The sequence below is a fragment of the Papio anubis genome, chromosome 19 (genome assembly GCF_008728515.1).
Source record: "Papio anubis isolate 15944 chromosome 19, Panubis1.0, whole genome shotgun sequence".
NCBI lineage: Eukaryota > Metazoa > Chordata > Mammalia > Primates > Cercopithecidae > Papio > Papio anubis.
The window spans coordinates 3390574-3412869 of NC_044994.1; the positions used below are offsets into that span (position 1 = coordinate 3390574).

Genomic DNA, 22296 nt, shown 5'->3' on the forward strand with positions numbered 1-22296 from the left:
GCAAACCAGAAGAGATTATGGAAAACCCCAAAGATGCAGGTCTGGAAGAGAAAGAAGCAAGTCTCCTGTCTTTCTGTTCCTGATGAAGACCCACCGCCCTGCGCAGCTGCTGGCACGCAGCACGCAGCCCTAACCAGGCTGACGACACCCACCTCATGAGGACAGTTCAATGCGGGGATTAAACTACAGACTATGACACTTGGCACTCCGTTTGCGGTGGGCTTTGTCCTGTGCTGGTCCTTGCTATTACTATTGTAGGTTTCACATTCATGTTCTCTTCTCAATTAAGAAACATCCATGAAATCTCCTCCCGTCTCATTTGCCTGCCGAAAGCCCACCCAAACAGAATTATAACCAAGAGGGTGCTGTTACCCTGTAAGGCACTCGGTAGGATTTGGCTTGGAAAAGTAAATTCAATGTAGTGACATCTTCATCATTAAAACAAAACAAAACAAAACAAAAATCTACTCTTTTCTTCTTTAATCACATTATACCAGGATTTTGAGGTTCCATCAACCCACTTGGAAATGAGGAAATGGGGACAATGTAGCCTCGTCCTTGCAAGCTGCTTTAACAGCGACGGCGAGGCTCCTACATGCAAGCGTCAGAAGCCCGCTGTCCACTGAACTCTGCTGCTTTCCCAAGAAGTTTAGTATCTCAAGGGAAACATCTGGGGGCGCGTCTGGGGGAGGTGAAGACAGCATCCAGAGAGCCCAGCCCCACACTTCAAAGCAGACTTCCCAACTCTGAAACGAACGAAGTTTCCTTCTTTCCCACATGTCTCTGCCATGCTAAATATAAATCCATCTCGGTTTACATTATACTGCCTCTAATTGAATCTCATTCTTCGTTTGTTTAATTCAGAAACAATAAGCCATCCTGAGTGGCTCGCCGGGAAGTTTGCCACCGCGGCCAGCCTCGGTTCCCAGCAAGCCTCCTGAAGGGACCAAGGGACGAGGGGACATGGCTGGCCCTGCCCACAAGGGCTCGCTGCACATCGCAGGGACACATCTGGGTTTAAAATAAAGACACAAGGACGGTCCAACTGTAGGAAACCCATCCACATAATGCCCACACTAAGGAGTCAAAGAGAAAGCTTAATACCCAGTAGGTGCTGAAGAGGGCTGCCGAGCATTAACCCTTCATTCTTCCTTGGCCATAACCAAAGTGTCCTGAGTAAAACAGGAGCCCGTGGTACTTCCTCAGCATGACAAAATTCATCCCTCAGATCTAACGCCAACACTAACTTGCCATCCACGGTGGAATTTCAGAGACACTTCATGCAAGGTCAGAAGCCAGATAAAGCTGTTGCTATCACCCCTGTTATTTATTATACTGGAAAATATAAAAAAGGAAAGAAGGGGGGAGTATAGGAAAATTGTCATTATTTGTAGATGATATGATTACATACCAGGAAACCCAGGAGAATCCACTGAAAACAAATAGAATTTGGTAAGAATCTGGCTATAAATTCATATCTAAAAATGTCACTAACTCTCAGAAGTCTTAGTTTATAGTTCAGTATAGTTTCCTTTCATTCATTTGGCAAATACTAAGCACCTACTATGTGCCAGGTGGCATTTCTGGATGCTCCATATACAGCAGAGAAGAAAGACTGCAGACCAAGTGAGGGATTCAGAGACAGAGGAGGGACTGCTGATTTTGTAGGAGTAACAGAGAAGTCCTTTCTGAAGATCTGACCTTATATGAAGTCCTGGTGAAGCGGCGACATCAGGCAGATACAGAAGGACATCGGGGCTGCTAGGTGGGCTTGGGAAACAGCTTGGGGGAAGGACAGGGCATCATCCAGAGATGAGGCCAGAGGTCACTGGGAATCCTTCAGGCTTGGGAGGCCACCAGGAAGGCCGAGGCTTTTACTCTTGAGAGGGTGTTCAGCAGAGGAAGCGTGATCTGATGTTCCTTCATCAAAACGGCGCAGGATACAGTGAGACACCGCCTCACAACATCAGGACAGCTACTATCAAAACAAAGAAAATATCAAGTGTTGGTGAGGATTGCTTTTGTTGCGATTGCTTCTAGTGTCTTCATCATGAAACCTTTGCCTGAGGACAGGATTGTAAGCTGTCCTTACAGTGCTATGAATCACTCCAGTTTGTGAGCTTTTGGCTCCATGATTGCAATGTTTAACTGATCTGTAGACAGGAGCCAGGCTGTATCCTTAACGAAAGGTGGAAGCTCAGGTGAGAGCCAATCCCTTCCAGGGCCACCACCTCTGAGGTCACTGCTGGTTCAGATCATTGCAACATCTTCCAACTCAAAGCCAAGCCCAGAGTTTCTGGGACTCTGGGTTTTCCATCTGATGTGGTTTTTGAAAATACAACTAATCCTTAAAGAGCATCTCTTGTTTCAAACCACAGCTCAAGGCTGTTTTCCAGGAAGGAGAACAAGCCCTGCTCTGAACTTCCTCCTCCCTCTTTCATCTTAATGACCAGTTAACTTAATTCACCACCCAACTGAGCCTTGGTGGAAGAACAGAGGAAATGGAAAGTCCTCAGAGAAAGGCCTGCCTTGTAGAACTGTCCATGTCACCCTCCTCCCCTCCCCCTTGCAGAGGCCCCGAGTCACAAGCTGTAAGCTGTCTCGTTCTGAGTGCATCCCAGCCCAGGCTCAGGCCTCGCTGCTCCCCTGCAAATGTTCTTGCCCATTCTAGCTCTGGACTTTTAAATTCTATGAAGGGAGGAGTAGCCGTTTCCAGTAAAAGGAGGAAATAAAAGCAATAGTGGCTGACGGGCAGGGAACAGCTAAGAATGATCACCCTGAATCTTCACATATCTCCGTCTTCAGATATTTGCTCTGAAAAGACATATTTCCCCCATAAAGTGGTTCCACGCCGTTTCTCACAGCACATGTGATGATTAATCAGACAATTCTCAACTTAAAGCCTTTGTGCACAGTCACAGGAAGTGACTTTTTCCAATGTTCTATTTGTATGCAGTGTAGTTCATAAAAGAGTGTAGGAAATGCCACCCCAAAATACACACAAGGGCACATTGAAATCACTCTTGGCAATTTCTTCAAACCAAGGCTACTTGGGGAATAGCAGATGCAGGAAGGGGCTTTCTCTGAGCTCCTTGTTTCTACCCAAAGACAGATCTTCCAAAGGAACTCAGATGTCATGAACCCCTCCCCAGGAACCTCATCCACCAGGCAAGAGGGAACTCAAAGCACAGCAGAGCAAACTGGAGGTTCATGCCACCCAGACAGACTTTGCCACAGACAAAGGGTTAAAGTCATTTACCCTCCCCTAAGTTGTCTCCCTTCCCCTTCCCTGCCCCCTACGAAGAGCATATATAAGCTTCTAGATCTCACTACAGGGCAAGTTTTCCCTCCCCTCCACTTACAAATGCAAAGCATTGTCAGAGTTCTCAGCAGCCTAGTTGAAGCCATACCCAATCCTGCTGCACCAGCCAGCCTGAGCATCCTGCAGTCTCTTCATCAAGTGCCATGAGAGTTGAGCGAGCCCGAGAAGGTGGCAGGAAGTGTGGGGCTTAGGTGCCACCCAGAACTCAGAGACCTCCACCCACACAGCCCACCAACGCTGTCATCCACAATGAGTGCTGTATGACGGTGTGGCTACCATGTACTAAGCAACTGAAACATGCCCTGCATTGCATGAGGCCCTTCACGGTAGCGCATTTTACCCTCACAACAACTCTATGATGTAGATCCTTCTGCTTTTCAGATAATCTCCGAATGCTCCACATAGGATGCTGGTTGTGACACTATGGCATGGCAGGCATCCCACCTGGATCCCTGAATTGTGTCACTCCTGAGACCTAGGTATCTCTGGCCCCAGGGAACAGGCTGATGGAGTGGGTCTATCTAAGCCTAAGTAGCACAGGAAACAAGAGAAAACTCATCCTGAAGAACAAAAGAACCAACATAAATATCTATGGCTAAAAGAAATGGGTCAGACTCACGATGGAAGATGACTGTGTGCACTAAGGACACTGCCAAGGGCCTTCCAGGCTTGCCGGCCCCGGCTGATGCCCTGCTGATGCACACCTGGGGGAGGAAACAAACAACTGCAGAACTGCTCTCCTAAGACGCCCTCGGCCGTAAACATGGCCACCTGCGTCAGTGGACTGGGTCTGCGGGGCAGCATGCTGACGGTTCCCTGATAGCCACAGATGGGGCGTGACAGCGAGGCCAACACATCCACGGCCCTGAGCGGCAGGTGCTGTTAGGCATCGATGGCCTGTCCCAGAGCAGGATGATGTGGAAGAGAAGAGGCTCAGAATTCATTCAAAATCTTTGAGGCCAAGGGCCTGGGCCATCTCTCTGAGATGTCCAGATGCTTTCCTGAGCATTTTCTTTCACTTGCCTCATTTCACTGAGCCAGGACGGCTAGACACTGGGCTGCAGCAGACGAAGGACACCAGACTCAAAGGCGTTCGGTGTCACCTGCCTCCCAGAGACAGGGTCTTAAGGTTCGCTCTGTTCACCCGAGGGGTCCTTCCATGGCCCTTGTGGGCAAGGTCCCCAATACCTTGATTTTTTTTTTCTACTTACATTTTACTGTCACTCCAAGCAAAACTCAGTCCAGCTCAGTTCTCCAGGCTGCACACGTGGCCACGGTGGCCCCCAAGCTTCTCTGAGGCTCAGCAGTAGCATTTCTCTGTTAGGCTTAGTCAACTAGGTATTTAGTTTGACCAAAATAACTCACTCATTTCTTTTCGTAGTAGCTTTAGGGGTACAAATAGTTTTGGGTTACATGGATTAATTGTATACTGGTGAGGTCTGCACCTATCACCTGAGTAGTATATATTGTACCCGGTATGTAGTTTTTCAGCCCTCACCCCACTCTCTTCTCCCCAATTCTGAGTCACCAGTGTCCATTGTACCATTCTGTTTGTCTCTATGTTTGCACAGCTTAGCTCCCACTTGTAAGTGAGAACATGTAGCATTTGGTTTTCCATTCCTGAGCTACTTCACTTAGAATAACGGCCTCCAGTTCCATCCATGTTGCTGCAAAAGGCATTATTCCATTCTTTTTTACTGCATATCTCTTTAGACAATGCCTTCCAAATTTCTCTTCAACATACAGCTTTTTCTTATGATTACAAAGATAACACATTCAAACAACACAGAAAAGAAGAAAAAGGAGAGTCAAGATCACCCGAAATCCCATTCGCTCATCATGAACTGTACAAATTGTGCGATACCAAACCAGTACTTCTGGTGTCTGCCACACTGATGGGCCCGAGGGGGCAGGTGGGATTTTGCTCCGGCTCTGCTAGCTCATCTCTGTGGAGCAAACACATATGGGCCGCGTGTCCATGAGATGGGGACCAGGCAGCCGCGAGGAGCCATGGGGACCTCACTGCACTGGCTGTGCTGCTGTCTATGCTTTGACTTAGAATTGAGGCTTGTGCCTGCAAACCTTCTTTGGGCACATAGAATAAGTAGCAAAGGGAAGCTATTATTGTTGTGTGACCCTGACCGGCCTAATTCCCGGAGGCTGCTTCCTCCCGTGTCATTTCCCGTCCTCCCCGTATATCTACCTCTGCCCAGTCAAGACTGACCTTTGACAGTGATCACTTAGCTCCTGACAAACTTTCACTGAGACTGAATTGGCTTAGTATCTCCTAAACCAAAAAGATTCTGCAGGAACAACAGGGTGTCAGCGCTAAGCAGTGCGGTCCAGGCGGGGAAGTTCAGGGACTTGAATCCCAGGGCAAGCAGACCTGGCAGGAAATCGCCCCTGACGAGGACCAGCACGCTCAGGCTCAGGATCCCAGTCAGCAGAGCGATGAGGTCCCAGGAGCAGTTAAATGAAGCAAGGCTTTAGTGTGGCCTGTGAATTCTGTGTACTCTCCTAGACAGTGTGCTTTCACACACACGACTTCAGCCACAATTCCCACAGAGCCGGCGCCGGATGAATGGAAGGCAGGGCGGGTGGGGGAGGGCTAGCGGAAGGGAGGAGCATCCTGATGCTTGGAAGGAGGTAGAGTCACCGCTGGTGATGTGGGGAGAGGCCTGGCCCTGCCACCACCTCTGTGTGCTGTGGCCCTCCCGGAGTGAACGGGAAGATTAAAAGGCACACAGTCCTGGAGCAGACCTACACAGGACACACCCAGCTGCGATCTTCTGGAAAGGGGTCTCTTCTCGGGGGGGAGCCTTGCTGTTCCTAGGATTTGATGGACTCAGAGTCGCAGATTAGTGCAGGGGAGGGCCACAAGGCGTGCGAGGGGGCGGTGAGTGTGGAGTCGCAGGGGCACTGCGTTTCCTGAGAAAGGCAGGAAAACCTGGGAAATGCTGACTCCTCCTCTCACCTTCCATATCAATTCCTTGTGAAATGCTGTCAGTTCCCCATCCTAGTATAATGTGAATCGGTCTCTGCAGCCATTCTCTCTGCCGAGGCCACCACCCCCTCTCACCTGGGTTAAAGCGCAGCCTCCTCCCTGGCCTCTGGCCTCCAGCCTTGTCGCTCTCCCATCCATTCTCCCTACTACAGCCACAATCATTTCATTCATTCATTCATTCATTCATTCATTATCTGATGCCATCTACCCTGTGAAATGCCACCAAAGTGGCTTCCCTTTGCTCTCAGGAGGACATGCAGACCCTGCAGCTTGTCCTACAAAGCCCTCGCCATCCCTCCCCTACCTGCCCCTCCATGTCCACCCTCACCCTGTCCTGACTCACCTGCAATGCTCCCGCCCTGCAGCATGGCCCCAGCTCCTCCTGGCAGGCATCTGTCCCTCACCTCTAGCCCTCACACCCGCTGCTCCTGGCAGGCATCTGTCCCTCACCTCTAGCCCTCACACCCGCTCCTCCTGGCAGATGTCCGTCCCTCACCTCTAGCCCTCACACCCGCTGCTCCTGTTCCCTTCTCCTAGACCACCTGTGATGGTTAATACCTAGTGTCAACTTGATTGGATCGAAGGAGGCAAAGTATTGATGCTGGATGTGTCTTTGAGGGTGATGCCAAATGAGATTAACATGAGTCAGCGGCCTGGAAAAGGCAGATCCACCCTCAATCTGGGTGGGCACCACCTAATAAGCTGCCTGTGCAGCCAGGATATAAAGCTGGCAGAAAAATGTGCAAAGGCCAGACTGGCTTAGCCTTCCAGCCTACATCTTTCTCCCTGCTGGATGCTTCCTCCCCTCAAACCTCAAACATCAGACTCCGAGTTCCGTTTTGGGACTCGGACTGGCTTCTTTGCTCCTCAGCTTGCAGATAGCCCATTGTGGACCTTGTGACTATGGGAGTCAATACTACTTGCTAAACTCCCATATATATATGTGTGTGTGTGTGTGTATACATATGTGTGTGTGTGTGTGTGTGTGTGTACATATATATCCTATTAGTTCTGTCCCTCTAGAGAACTCTAATACACCATTTTTCTCGCTTTTCACCTTGCCTATTCTTGAAGGAGCTGAAGAGTCACTGACTGTTGCATTCCTTCCTGATCCCAGCAGATTGGGTTATTTCACCAAAGGGAGAGGTTCTCCACCCTGGCTGCAAAGGAAGGTCTCCTGGAGAGTTTCAGTACCAATGCCCAGGCCCCATTCTCACCCAGAACAATTAAATCAGACTCCCTGGGGTGCTGGGGGTGGGTAGGCTGGCCAGACCAGGTGAGTCTAACAGAGAGCCACGTTTGAAAACTACTGACCACGGGGTCAGTTACGCTATGCTCTGCTCCCCAAGCATCTATCCTGTACTTCCCATATCAGGGCACTTGTTGTGAAATGACAGTGACTGGCATTGTCAGCACATCGTTAACATCACAGTCATCATTGCTATCATGGTCATCCTTGCATGCTATTCTGTTTTGTTTTTTAGAGACAGGATCTAGCCCTGTCACCCAGGCTGGAGTGCAGAAGTGCGCTCATAGCTCACTGAAGCCTCAAGTTCCTGGACTCATGCGCTCCCACCTCAGCCTCCTGAGTAGCTGGGACTACAGGGGCACACCACTATGCCTGGTTAACTTTTTTTATTTTTATATTTTGTAGAAACGGGGTTTTGCTATTACCCAGGTTGGTCTCGAACTCCTGGCTTCAAGCAATCCTCCCACCTCAGCCTCCCAAAGCGCTGGGATTACAAGCATGAGCCACTGTACCTGGCCCCTTGCACGTTATTCTAATATCCACATGTCTCTATTTCCACATTTAAATTTTGGAGACAAAACCTCTCTTCTCTGTCAAGCTCCTTTCCAAAGGGTGGTTAATTTATAAAGGGATAACACCTGTTTGCTGCTTGGCCACTTAAGACACCAGGTGCTACATCTCCAGTCCCCTCTGTTGTTTTGACTCAGGAAACCAAGCCAACTAGTGAGGCTACATGTTGGAATTGAGCTTGCTGGAGGCTTTTAAACTCCAGTTGCAGGTGCCAAAGCATATCTGCACAGAAAGGCTCTCTTAGCCGTGGTTTGGACAAAGAACTGTTCTCGTCATTGTTTATTATGAAGAGCTTGCAGAGATTCTTGTGGATTACTCAACAGTGCCTATGAATCTGACCTCTGTTGATGGCTGGGTGAAACTAGTGTCATTGTTTTTAGAGCACAGCTAATAACACTAGCTAGAATCACTCAGGGCCAGTTAATCAGAAGGAAGAGGCGATAACAGCATCTTTATGATATACAGTGATGTGATAAGATGCAGACGTAATGAGAACTCTTTTCTTCTGGAAAAGATTAAAGACATAAAATCCTGGCTTGGGAAAAAAAGACTCTTTGTCCTGCCGGAAAAAAGTGACCAGATGTCTTGATTTAGACAGAAAAGGGCCTGATGTTTTAGGACCGATCCCCATCTGTGAGGCTTTTTTTTTTCTTTTGCTTATTTTCCTGTTTCCTGGGTTTATGAGGCACCACCAAAAATCTGAACTTTCCTTGGTGCTGCCTTCCTCCCCTGGAAAGCAGTGGGCCCACACAGAGACAGGAGCAATGGGGCTCAGGGCACACTAGACCTTCCCAAGTGTGAAGAGGTGGCCCGGGGAGTGTGCACTGAGAGGCTTCCTCAGCCCCCATCAGATCACAGGGGTGGCACTGGCTGCTTGCTGAGAGCAAGTGGGACCTAGACCTAGCCACCGGGTGAGGACCATGGAAACACTTCTGATTTTCCTTCCACGAGTACCCACCAAGGGGACACCACGAACCATGGCATAGCGATCAGAAGAAAACTCCAAAGCTCTGGGACAGCTATCCAGGAAGATGGGCGTTTGTACGTTTCCTACTGCTACACACAGGAAAGCGTGGCGTTGGATGTCTTTTCTCTTCTAAATTGAGTGGCCTCTGTGGGAGCGGGGTGAAGCTTAGCCAGAGTTGGACGAGTGTGAATCTGCCTCTAACTAACCAGCCATGTGGCCTGGAGCAAAGTAATGTCCCTTCTTCAGGCCTCTTCCTTCACCTGTGAACTTAGAGGGCTGGCTGGAAGACTGGCCCTAAAGTCCTGACAACCAAGACTACAACCACTGTGGTTGACACTGGCTCTCATGATTGCGCACAGAGCCCGGCACACAGCAGGACTGCAATCAAAATCATGGAATGAAATCCTGAATGCCTCCAGGAATGAAAGCGCCTCTGAAGGTCCCATTTGGCCCTCAATTTTGTGATCCTTACCAGATTTTTTTTTTAATCATTCAGCCTGCAAAATTTTCACTGAGCCCAGCCCTCAGTGACTTTGCTCACTGAGCAATGAATCCACGAGATCTGCCTAAAAGCTAAAACCTCTGTGGGAATTGCCATAGGAAACCAAGAAAAAGTAAGGCAAAGGGAGAGATTAATCATGTTGAACAGCCTCTAATTTCTAGGCTCCAGGTAGCTGTGGGATGCTCTACATTTGAAAATATGATATGAAACTCACTATTGCCAATTATCAGCTTTTTGCCTTTAGACAAGTTGCTTGAAACCTCTGAGATTCTACTTAAACCCATCTGTAAGGCTGGATAACAATTGCATTGATCACACACACACCTACACACACACACACACACATACACACACACACACACAGTTGTTTTGATGATTAAATGGGAAAATATTTGTGAAAACATTTTACAGCAAAAAGTGCAATCATATGCCAGGCTTTGCTATTGTATAAGCCTGTGTTATCGCTAGGACCAGTGTAAGTGGAGGGATGCTAAAGGCACTGACTGGTGCCACTTTAAAATCCAGCGAGACAGGCATCTTCAGAGCATGCCACTCAGTGCTGCCACTTTGGTGTTTTGAACATCAAACAAATCTTCTGGAATAACATTTTGATGTTTTTAGTATACACAAGTGAAGAACATGTGGATTCACTTTCACTGCATATATACACCGGGACTGCAGAGGAACGTCCTGGGGAAGAAGTGTGAGATTTGGTAGAACCCCAAGGTTTTCAAAACAAATCCAATAATTCAAGGAAAAGGAAAACTAATATTTAACGAGTGCATGATATTGCCCAGACGCTTTATACATATTATCTTATCTAATCATCACAATAACCCCATGAGACATGGACAGCGTTTATAGACAAAGCAACTGAAGTTCAGAGAGCTGGAGTTTTTGCACATAGTCACAGGGAGGGCCAAAGCTAGGACTTGAACCCAAGTCTCACAGAAGCTAACGCCTCTGAATTCTCCTGTGCTCAGCACTGAATGGGGTTCCTGACTCTTGGGGTGTAAAAATGTTACGTTCCCTTGGAAAACATGAACTCTCCCCCTGTGCTTCCTGGATCTTAAAAGATCTGGACACTGATATGTTTTCTTAGTCCCTGCTGAGAACGATCCATAAAACAGCCTCACTTTGAGAATCAATGCCAATGACCACCGCATTAATACTGAGACAGAAATGCATTTCCAAGTGCATTTGCTTGCTTATTTAGTAAATATTTATGTGTCTTGGACACTTGGCCACATCTCAGCCACATCATGAAATGCCATATTTGGGAGCTTTATATTGGAGCAGAAGATCTTTGATAAACACTGTGGAAATCATCGTGTAATTCACTAGGACTTCCCGGCTTTGCTGGAAGCATCTGGTGAATTCTCCCACTGCATTCCCAAGAGGGCACTAGCTCACTGCCTTCCCACAGGAGAGAGAGAGAGCACTCAGTCTCTTCTCCAGCCTTCCAGAGTCTTTCAAGCAAAATGGACCCCACTCACCTGTCAAGGAAGCTTGATGAGGCCCTCGGTGGGGAAGGGCCTGGCAGAGCCTTCCATCAGGCCTAATGATGTGCTGGCCAGCACACAGGGAATGAGAGGCACCAAAGGGAATGGCCTCCTGCTCTCTGATGATCCCAGGTCATCACGACACCACAGGTCCACAGCCAGAGCTGGATGCACAATCTGTGTACAGGGCATTGGGGAGGATGAAAGTGAATGGACACTCCAGGTGACTGTGTCCATCCATCCCCGATGGGCTTTTCCACCACCCTCTACAGACAAAGACAAGCATAGGCTTGTTGGTGGACACAGCTTCAGTTGATGGTGCATGCCAGGACCACAGTGCACGGCGCTTGCCTGACCCTCTTACGCCATCGTATCCTCTCTGCTGTCTGACACACACAAGTCTCAGAGATGCTTGATTACAAGAACTCACTATTAATCAGGCCAAAGATGGATTTCTGATCTCATAAGTGAAAAAAACCTCAAAGGGGAAAGTTTTCTAAAGTTGACATTTCACTGTTTTGCTTTGCAGAAAACACATTTATATGTAATAGCATTTCACAGCTTATAAGGTACTTTTATTTTTATTAGCCTCATGTACCATTATCACAACTCCTAAGGTAGTAGTTATCGTTATTCTCACTTGAAAGCTGTGAAAACTGGCTCTAAGACAGGTTAAGATATTTGCCAGTGGTTGTCCACTTTGGTGCTAAGGTTGAAACTTAAACACAAATCTTCTGGCCAAAAAGTCTGCAATTTTTCTACACCACCTCTAGATCTCTTTTGACATTTTGCTCATCCTATAGCCATTGGCTTCTTGTAGATAGGAATTACATCCTTTCTACTTGTTACAGAGCCCAGTATTAACGTAAAACACAAAACACACAATATTTTCATACTGAGCTTGTAGTGAAGACTTTAACAAAATAATTGAGGAGATGAAATTAAATACTATTAAGGACCATCATGTTATTTCTATTATTACCCTCCCATAATCTGCCTATGTCACTGTAACCATCATGAGAACGTTTTCCTTGTTTCCATATTATGAGTGTGCATGTGTTATTTTTATTGGCCACATAATACTTTATTATATTCATGAACCATAACTTCAACCCATTTGGTCCTTTCAAGTTATTTTTCCATTTTTTCCTTAAAATCAAGTTGTAATGTATCTGATTTAGGAAGCCCAAAGCTCAGGAAGTTCACCCCTGGGTATTACCTGTTGTGCCTCTTCTGACATGCCCAGTTGGCCAGACAGGTGGAATTCTGGTGTGAACCTGAGCTACTTGTTAAAAATTAAAACTTCTGAAGCTCAGGTCAACTGAATCAGAACCCCTCTGGGAGTCGGAGTCAGGAATCTCCATTTTAACAAGCTTCGCAGTGACTTCACACACCCTAAGGTTTGAAAACCACTAGTTATTTACGTGAACTTAAATAGAGCTGGCTTCTGCAGCCAATTTCATGCCTTTAATTTGACCACCTGCATCTAGTTTGTGTCTCTAAAGTCTCCATACCATTACATAGCACCTCTCATATTCTTGTCCTAAGAACACAAGGACAGGGCTGGAGGACTCTGAGTCCTCAAGGAGTCAAGGGTCAGGCTTCATCTCAGCCAGAAGAGGAGGCTGTCCTTCAGTCCTTCACACCCGATTCAGTAACTGGCTGGTGGGGGAAGGCTTCTGTGTGAAAATATCCTTGGCAATTTCTCCAACAATTAATTACCCAACTGTTGCATAAACTCTAGTATCAACACTCAAGACCACCCAACAGAAAGCGTCAGGCACACTTGCTACATCAGCCTGCCATCGTGTGTGTGCATGCGCGGGTGTCTGTGCATGCGTGTGTTACTAAATAACACACACAAAAAAGGGTGTGTGCGATTTTCTCAAAATGACCCCCAGAAGAACCCTACAGAATGTATTTTCCAAAATATCTATTCAACTTGAACTTGGAGAATACTCCTTTTCACAAAAGTCGTGCCCGAAGTGCCTTTTGGCATTCACAGGTGCTGCGGACAGGCGCTGCGGTGTGGATGTGGAATATGTTCGGGAGCTTTGGGCTTCATTGGTACAGATGGGAACAGCTCCACATGCCCACGGCTGGGCTTACTGCTTTGTACCGATAAAGTTCCCAACCCTTGCTTGATGCGTGGAGAGGCAACCTCCACGAGCTAGGCTCTCTTCATGGTGATTTCTCTCATGGCCAGCTTGATGCCTGTGGCCGCAGTATCAGAACATTATAAAGAAAAGCCTTCAGGTTTTGGAGTCAAATATCCTGGGATCTGAATCACAGCTCAGCAGCTTACCAGCTGTGTGGTCTTGCATGACTCAGTCAACTGACCTCATCCTCAATTTCGCATCCATAAAAGGGGAAACATTGTAGGATGGTGTAGGGATTGAAAATACGAAGAAATGCCTGAAGCCATCCTAGAACCCTCTTAGAAGTGATTAAAAACAAGTATTTTAATGGTCTAATGATCCCATTCAATTCTGCCAATATTTACTGAAGGCTTGTCATCTAACAGGCGTTGTTTCAAGCACTTGGGACAGATGGATCCCCGCCCTGTATGTAACCACCTCATGGCTTTAGAGTGGTTCTGGGACCTTTGGTAAACCAGGACAGGGCAGTAGGTTTTTGTCACCATTTTCCACTTGTGTCTGCTGCAAGCCCAATGGAGGTAGAAACCTCAAAGTGCTGACAACTGTCTCCAAGGATTGCCTCAAGGACATTGCTATTGTTTAGTAGTATTCGTGGCACATCCTCCAACTGGCAAAGTACTCAAGAGATGTGCTGGGGCTGGAAGCCTGGGGGGCTGGCCTCTAGCCTTGGGTTTCCATTAACACACTGTGGGATCTGGGATCCTCTGCTTCATTTTCCCTGCCAATAAGTTGAGACCAGTGTCATTGCTGAAGGAGTCCCAATAAATGAGCCTCTCTCTTCTCCATGAATAAATCGGGAATTAGAGTAAGAAGTGAGAGACGAGAACCCAAACGTCAGCTCATTACTGGTAAGAGCGTGAGAAGCAGTGAGGGCTGAGCTGGACAGCAGACAGGCCCCCATGGACCCCACAACCAGTCACTCCTGCCTAGGGAGGCAGGGTTGAGTGGGGGAGAGAGGTAGGGGGTTGGGCGGTGGGAGAGAACTCCGAGCTGCATGCGGCTCCTGCAGAAGAGTGGATCTCACTGAGCATGCTCAGCCACTCCCCGAAATGCATCCACCCAGCCATTCTCTACAGCTCCTCCAGAGAGGAAAGGGGTGGTAACATGAGGCCAAGTGAGTGCCGAAAGAAAATCTTCGAAAACAGGAAGAGCCAATGCTCTTACCTCTCTAAAATCTGATCAGATGCTGTACTATTCAGTTGATGGATCAAGTCACCGAGAGGCAGAACAGTCGAGAAGTTCCATGGATCTGAACTGCTGCTTTGTAATAACAGCCAGGGAACCAGGACACGTCCCTGGAACATCCGGAGGCCTGATTCTGCCGGAATGCTGAAGATACAGAGAGAAACTGGTTGATGCTTTGAATCCCTTATGTGAAGTCCAAATGAGCCCTAGAAAACCTTTTCTCAACTTGCTACTTGCAACCCATTCGTGGGTTGTGAAATTATAATCAACTTTTTACAAATTAAATATAATTGTCTATATTGGAGTACTTGGCTGTACAGGCATTGTTCCATGAAACGTCGGGCTCAGTATTATTTACATGGGGATTGGGGTGTGATGGGGTGGGTCATGATGCTACACGTACCTCTTACTGGAAATCACAATTAAAAGGCGCTGCCCTTGCAGCAGTAACAGGTTTTTAATTGACTACAGTGCGAAGGAGAAGTCTGCCTTCGGTGTGAACGGCACATGCTGAAGTTGGCTGGTTCAGCACCGGTTTGTTCCAACCTCCTCCGCCCGGCCTCCTGTCCCACAGAGGTGGGAAGCTGAGCACTGCCTTTCCCACTCACCTCTGCTGCCATGCAGGTGAAATGTGCAAAACTAGAAAAGTTAAGATGCTGATGTGAGGAGCAACAGGCCGCAGCCGTGGGTGGGGATCCAGGCTTCCAGCCAGTGCATGCTGGAGACCCCTGTCCTCTGCGAGGCCGCTTCTGGCGTCCAGTCCTGAGCCTCAGGGACCTCGTGGGGATGGCAGTGGCAGTAGTGTCCTGAGGATGTCTGTCCCCTGCTGTAGCTAAGCTCAGTTCCTGGCTGTGTTTCGCCTGTTCTTCCGGGCCCTGTCGCCTCCAGGCCTGGTTCCTGCCCCACTGGAGAGTAAGTGCGGCACACGGCGGCCTTTCATAAATATGCTCGCGTTCTGTCCGTCTGCCTCTGCGTCCCATGCTGCGTCCTGCCAGGCCTGGCCCTCACATCCAGGGCCCCCTGTTTTCCTCTTTGCCATAGGGTTCCCTTTAGTGGCAGGCAGCCCCCTGGTGTCGCAGGGTTTTTCCCTGCAGCCCCTCAGCTACTTCAGGATCTGCTGCTTCTCTCTCCTGTTTTATCCAAATCAGTTGGTCCTGTGGCTCCACCATTCAGGACCCTACTTCAGCAACAGCTACCCCAGTGAACTGCTAACATTATCCTAAGTGAAATGGCTCAGAAAAACTGAAAGCCAAGAACTGCATGTTCTCACTTGTAAGTGGAAGCTAAACAACGGGTGCTCACGGACATAAAGAGGAGTAATAGACATTGAGTGCAGGAGGGGTTAGGGATGAAATATTAGCTACCGGGTACAATGAACACTAAGTGGGTGGTGAGTTCACTAAAAGCCTAGACTATACCACTACACAGTATATCCTTTTTTTTTTTCCCGAGACAAAGTCTCACTCTGTCACCAGGCTGGACTGCAGTGGCGCAATCTCGGCTCACAGCAACCTCAGCCTCCCAGGTTCAAAGATTCTCCTGCCTCAGCCTCCCCAGTACCTGGGTTACAGGTGCCCTCCACCACACATGGCTAATTTTTTGTATTTTTAGTAGAGGCAGGGTTTCACCATGTTGGCTGGGCTGGTCTTGAACTCCTGACCTCAGGAGATCCACCCACCTTGGCCTCCCAAAGTGCTGGGATTTCAGGCATGAGCCACCACACCTGGCCCAGTATATCCATTTAACACAGCTGCACTTGTATCCCTAAATCCATAACAATAAAAATAAAAATTTTAAAAGCAGAGGGTAAGCAAAAGTTTGTATAAAAAAAGATGCGAGACAAATATTTTTTAGAAAAATTAAATTAAAATGTATATCGAAAAATAAAATAAACTGTTTAAGAAAGGCGCCAACGGTTTGATGCTTCACCCTGTCCAGTGGAGCCCATGATCCAAGAGGTAGCCTTCAATGCCTTCAACCCATAACATTGAAATTGAAGATTTCAGTTGTTGGGGTCCTGCCTTGAGTGAAATCCTTTTATTCTCCCATGTGATTTAAAAGGCAACTGCATAAAACAATACAGACTGATCACATTCTGATGGCTCCCAGCAGGGGAGCCCAAGCCTTCCCTCCCCTCTCCACCCAGAGCAGCTCCACTTTCACCTCCTCTATCTAGCAGGGCTCCACCCAAGTCTGTATTTGAAAAAAAGGAAAGAAAAAGTCCCAAGGCCATGGTATTAACAGGAAGGATTCTAAAAAGCACAACCCCTTTTCAGGATGCCGTGCCTAATCCCCGGAACCCGTGAGTGTGGCAAAATATCACACCATGATTAGGTTCTACTCTATGGCACAGTTGGCCTTTGGAATCCAGTGGGTCTGACCTAATTGCAGGAGCCCTTAAAAGCAAAGTGCTTTCCCTGGCTGCTGGCAGAAGAAGAAAGCAGAGAGACTCGGAGCAGAGCTCAACATAAGCCATCGCCGCTTTGGAGGAGGAAGGAGACTCATGCTCACTGAGCACCAAAGATGTGCGAGGCATCCCGCACACCCCCATGAAGCATGCTCATCCACTCCCATTTCACCGACAAAGGAAGGGAATCCAACTGAGATCAATAATTTTCCCCCAAGTTGAATAAGGTAACTAGGATCCCCCAAGATCTGGCTTTTCTCTCACAACTAAATAAGAAGATAACCAGCACATTAATAGGCTTATAAAAGGCCCAATAAACAGTTCACAGAAACAGAAATACAAGTGGCCAAAAATGTTCGAAAATATGCTCAACCCAAAAATAAATATATGCAGTATAAGTGAAATATTATCTATTAGTCCATTGATATAAATTTAAAATATTAATAATACCAAGTATCAGTGAGGGTAAAAATATAGGCACTCTCATATATTATTAACAGAAATGTAACATGGAGCATCCTCTTGGGAAATCAATAGGCAAAACTTATAAAAATTCTACATACATATAGCCTTTGACTCAAACTTCTCAGCTAGGAATTTACCCTACAGACAAAACACTCACAAAAGTATTCCAGTGCATCTACATGATGGTCACTTCAGTATTATTTGTAATAATAAAAATACAAAAAACATAAGAGAAAAGGTATTAAGTATTCTTACCACAAAAATAAGTATATGAGGTAATGCATATGTTAATTAGCTGATTTAGCCATTTCATAATATATACATATTTCAAAACAATATGAGCACAATAAATATATGCAATTTTTAAATTTGTTAATTTAAGAAAATTTAAGGCAGAAAACAGCAATCTACAGGCACATGGAAAACTATGATTGACCCATATGATACAATATCTACATAAAGGCTAAAAAGAATCAGAATGTGATCAATCTGTATTGTTTTATGCAGTTGTCTTTTAAATCACATAGGAGAATAAAAGGAGTTCAAAAGAAATGTACATTTATACTTTCCTTCCATATTTACCTATGTAGTTACCTTTATCCAGTTCTGTGCTCTTTATTTCTTAATATGGATTTCTTCAAGTTACTAACTAATAACCTTTTACTTCAGCCTGTATATTATATTCTGTAGGGCAAATTGGCTGGCAAGAAATTATCTCAGTTTTTGTCTATCTGGAAATGCCTTAATTACTTCTTTAATTTTCACTAATTGTTTTGCTGGATGTAGAATTCTTGGTTGACGGTGTTTTCTTTTGGTGCTTCAACTATGTAATCCAGCTGTTGTCTGGCCTCCATGGTTTCTGATGAAAATATTTCTTACGTATGTCTTGTATGCAATGAGTCACTTCTCTCTTACTGCTTTCAACAGTTTTATTATAGCATGCCTAGGTGTGGGATTTCATCTTTTTTTGGGGGGGCTGGGAGGTGCGGAGACAAAGTCTTATGGTCTCACTCTGTTGTCCAGACTGGAATGCAGTGGCACAAACATGGCTCACTGCAGCCTAGAATTCCTGGGCTCAAGCAATCCTCCCACCTCAGCCTCCTGAATAGCTGGAACTAGAGGCACACACCACCACTCCTGGCTAATTTTTGTATTTTCAGTAGAGACGTGGTTTCACCATGCTGCCCAGGTTGGTCTCAAACTCCTCAGCTCAAGGGATCCACCTGCCTCAGCCACCCAAAGTGCTGGGATTATAGGTGTAAGCCACCACACCCAGCCTGAGTTTATCTTATTTTGAGTTCATTGAGCTTTCTTGGATGTTAAATTAACGGTTTTTTAATCAAATTGGGGTTTGGGGCCATTATTTCCTCCAATATTTTTCTGCCCTTCCTGTGTCTCCTTCATTCTGGGATTGTATTGTGTTTATGCTAGTGTTTATGTTGGTCCCACTTGGTGGTGTTCAACAGGTGTCTTAGTCTCCATTCATTTTCCTTCATTGTTTTTCTTTCTGCTCTTCAGACTGAATAATGACTATTGACCTACCTTTAAGTTCACTAATTATTCCTTCTGCTTACTCAAATCTTCTTTTGAAACTTTCTGGTAAATGTGTCATTTCAAATTATTGTACTTTTTAACTCCAGAATTTCTATTTGTTTCCTTTCTATAATTTCTACCTCTTTGTTGACATTGTCTCTGGTGAGAGATCCTCTTGGTTTCCTTTATTTCTTTGTGTATAGTTTTCTTTAGCTCTTTGTGCATATTTAAAACAATTGATTTAAAGTCTTCATCTACTAAGTCCAACATCAGGGCTTCCTCAGAGACAGTTCCTATTAATTGCTATTGTCCCCTTTCTATAAAGCTATATTTCATGTTTTTTGCATGTGTCATAATTTTTGTTGAAAACTAGACATTTTAAATAATATTGCAAGGGCTTTTAAGTCTAGTCTGGTGAAACAGAACACTCACACAAGTCAGGCGAAGCAGATTTTATTACTCACACATAGGCAGCAAGGATAAACAGAAGCTTAGGATTTATGGTGAACCAGTCCCCCAAGGCTCAGGAAAGCTGCCCAGGGCAGATGGAGTCTCATCTGTGCTTGCCCCATGTGAAATCCCAGCTGAGGGACCCTGAGAGCACTCTGCTCTGCATTTTATACCCTGGATGTCACTTTGTTTGCTGAGCTCAAGCACTGCAGAACATCCTGTTCTGGGAGGAATAAGGACACAGCTGTGGTTGTTCCAGATATTTTCTCCTTATCTCTGGATGTTGTATCCTTGGTACATTCTGCCCAAGAATTACAAGAAGAGTAGGGAAGAGCTGGATTGGCCAAGGGCATCCAGGGATCTGTCCTCTTGCAAATACAATATGGAAACTCTGAAAATCAGATTCCCCCCACACCTCACTCCCTAGAGTATTTCACTGTTGTTATTCATTGCTGTTATGTGTTGCTTGTTTGGCTGGTGATTTTTCTGAACTAAACTCTGTAAATTCCATGTCCTTTGTTGTCGTGGCCACTAAAAATCTCTGTTTGGTTAGCTTTGTGGTCAGCTAATGATTAGAAAGAGGCCATCTTTAAGTGCCTTGAACCAACAAGTCTCTCAGTCTTTGCTCAGTGTGACTCAGCCAGGCTGTTTACAACTCTGCCTTATCATTCACTTCCCACTCGTGCAGAATCTCAAGACTAGTCAAAGATGAGAGCTCATGGCCTTATCAAGTCTTTTCTGAGAATGTGCTCAGCCCTGGGCATGAATATGGCTCTCTAAAGACCTAGGAATACGTTGAAGCTTTTCAAAGTCTGTATGGACATCTCACTTCCCAAATTTCTTTTTAAGCTTTTGGGTCAGCCTTTTATTTGCCCCAGCTGTTATCCAGTGAACTGCTATCCAGGTCACTGAGATGTTCAATAATTGCCTCTGATTTTTTTTTTTCTTTCCTTTTTTTTTTTTTTTTGACAAACAGCCCTGGAGAAAAGTCTGTTTACACTTGGAAAGCTTCAAGTGAACTCAAATAAAGACAGCCTTGAGAATGAGATCTTGCAGGGAACCAACAGAAAGGTCAAATGCTGACACGTCTCTGGAAATAGGCCTTTGAAGGAGCTCCATTCCTGTTCTGCCCGCTCCGTGGCTGCTGGTTTTCTCTGTAATTGAAGGCTGCGTGTCTTCAGGACTACCATGGAGACCAGGGGGTAACGGTGTATATGGAAAGAGGGCAAATTAAAACATCATAGAGCTCATTGCTTTTATGAAGATTCAGACATTTTTCTTGAGCAAACACTTCTTGAGTTGCTGCAAGCCTTTGGTTAATTTCCAGAGTTCTGAAAAGTTGATTCTGACAGTTTTTGCTGCTGTTCTCATTGCTTGTACGGAGGAGGGAATTTTTGGAGATCCTTACTCCCTCATTTTCACAGATGTCACTCTCTTATTTTATTTAATTTTAAATTAATTTAGATTTAAATAGCCACATGTGATTAGAGGCTACTGTATTGGACAGTGCAAGTCTATAAAATTCAATATGAAGTCAACTAGCCCATTAAAAGTTAACTCAACTCCAATATAGATATATACAAATACAGTAAACTTAAAATCACGGTGGAGGAGGCAGGCCATGCATTATCTCCATTCTGCAGTTGAGGAAACTGAGTTGAGAGCCAAGATGTGGAAAAAAGAAGCTGAGAATAACCTCCAGCTGCCGAGGAGGCCTGGGCAGAGCTGCTGATGGGATATGGGTGTCCTCAGCCACCGGCCCCACAAGAAACCTGGGGGCAGATGACACAACTGCTCTCCAGCAGTCAAGTGGAAGAAGCTGAGGTCTCATCACTGCCATGTGCAGGGAAGCTCCAGCTTCTCTCTAATCCTCTTTTTTTCTTTTTTTTGAGACGGAGTTTTGCTCTTTGTTGCCCAGGCTGGAGTGCAGTGGTGCAATCTCAGCTCACTGCAGCCTCCGCCTCCCAGGTTCAAGTGATTCTCCTGTCTCAGCCTCCCGAGTAGCTGGGATTACAGGCACCCACCACCAGGTTCAGCTAATTTTTGTATTTTAATGGAGACAGGGTTTCACCATGTTGGCCAGGCTGGTCTCGAACTCCTGACCTCAGGTGATCTGCCCATCTAGGCCTCCCAAAGTGCTGGGATTACAGGTGTGAGCCACCACACCCAGCCTCTTTAATCATCTTATTAGTCATTCTATGGGTCACCAGGAAGCCAAACAAAATGGAAATCTGCTGAATTTAAAACATTCTGATGCCCTTATTTTTTCCAATTCAATAAATTAAAAATATACAGTTCAGTTTCAAACTGATTCATGGGAGTTTAGGATTAAAGATTTTGCTCTCCTGGTTGGTTGGGTTTTCCTTGTTTCCTTTTTCTTTCAATCTTCTTTTGATCTTACACTCCCACTTATGGTTGCGTAAACAATGGATGTTCAATTTCTGCACTCAGCACGTGAGTGCAGCTCCCTCTAGTATCAGCTCATGGCTCTCTCCACTTCCAGTCCCTGGGAGACACGCATTTGCCAGACTCCATCACATTGTCCCAGGCAGAAGTGCCACGGGGCACCCAGAGTTCCCAGGCACCAGCTAGTGGCAAATCACACCAAGCATTTGTGGCATTTGTTTCAGGATGGCACACTGCAGCAGGGTGAGGTAGGAAGCCTGTCCCAAGGTGTCCACTAAGTTAGACAATCCAGGGAAACCTTGGTTTACTAATCCAGATTTCAACCTGCCAAACCAGCTCCAGGGCAAGACTACCAAATTTGCTTTGTACATCTTTTAAAAGACTCAGTGCAAAGTAAATAAGTGATGATGTGCTCATACAGAGAAACCCCATCCTAATTCCCAAAGACGCCTTCCCCAGGGAGCCTTCCCTGACTCCTGGGGTAAACTGAGAATGCCTCCTCTGTGCCTCCCTGTCCCTGAGCATAAACAGCAGGGCACTCCACATGCCATTCGGAAATTACATGTTGCCATGTT

The 22296-nt window shown here is 46.2% G+C and overlaps 1 long non-coding RNA gene across 2 annotated transcripts in view; it reads right to left on the reverse strand.

Moving 5' to 3' along the window:
• Nucleotides 1-465: 465 nt before the first annotated feature.
• The window catches only part of LOC108583016, a 28319-nt gene continuing 6488 nt past the window's right edge, over nucleotides 466-22296 (reverse strand). The window contains exons 2-5 of one of the 2 annotated variants that reach the window (XR_004180010.1): nucleotides 14440-14604; nucleotides 12336-12511; nucleotides 11111-11293; nucleotides 466-1978 (exon numbers count right to left, since the gene is read on the reverse strand). This is a non-coding gene — a long non-coding RNA (uncharacterized LOC108583016). Of the gene's footprint in view, nucleotides 1979-11110; nucleotides 12512-14439; nucleotides 14605-22296 lie in introns of both variants that reach the window. The other variant, XR_004180009.1, reaches the window with a different exon arrangement.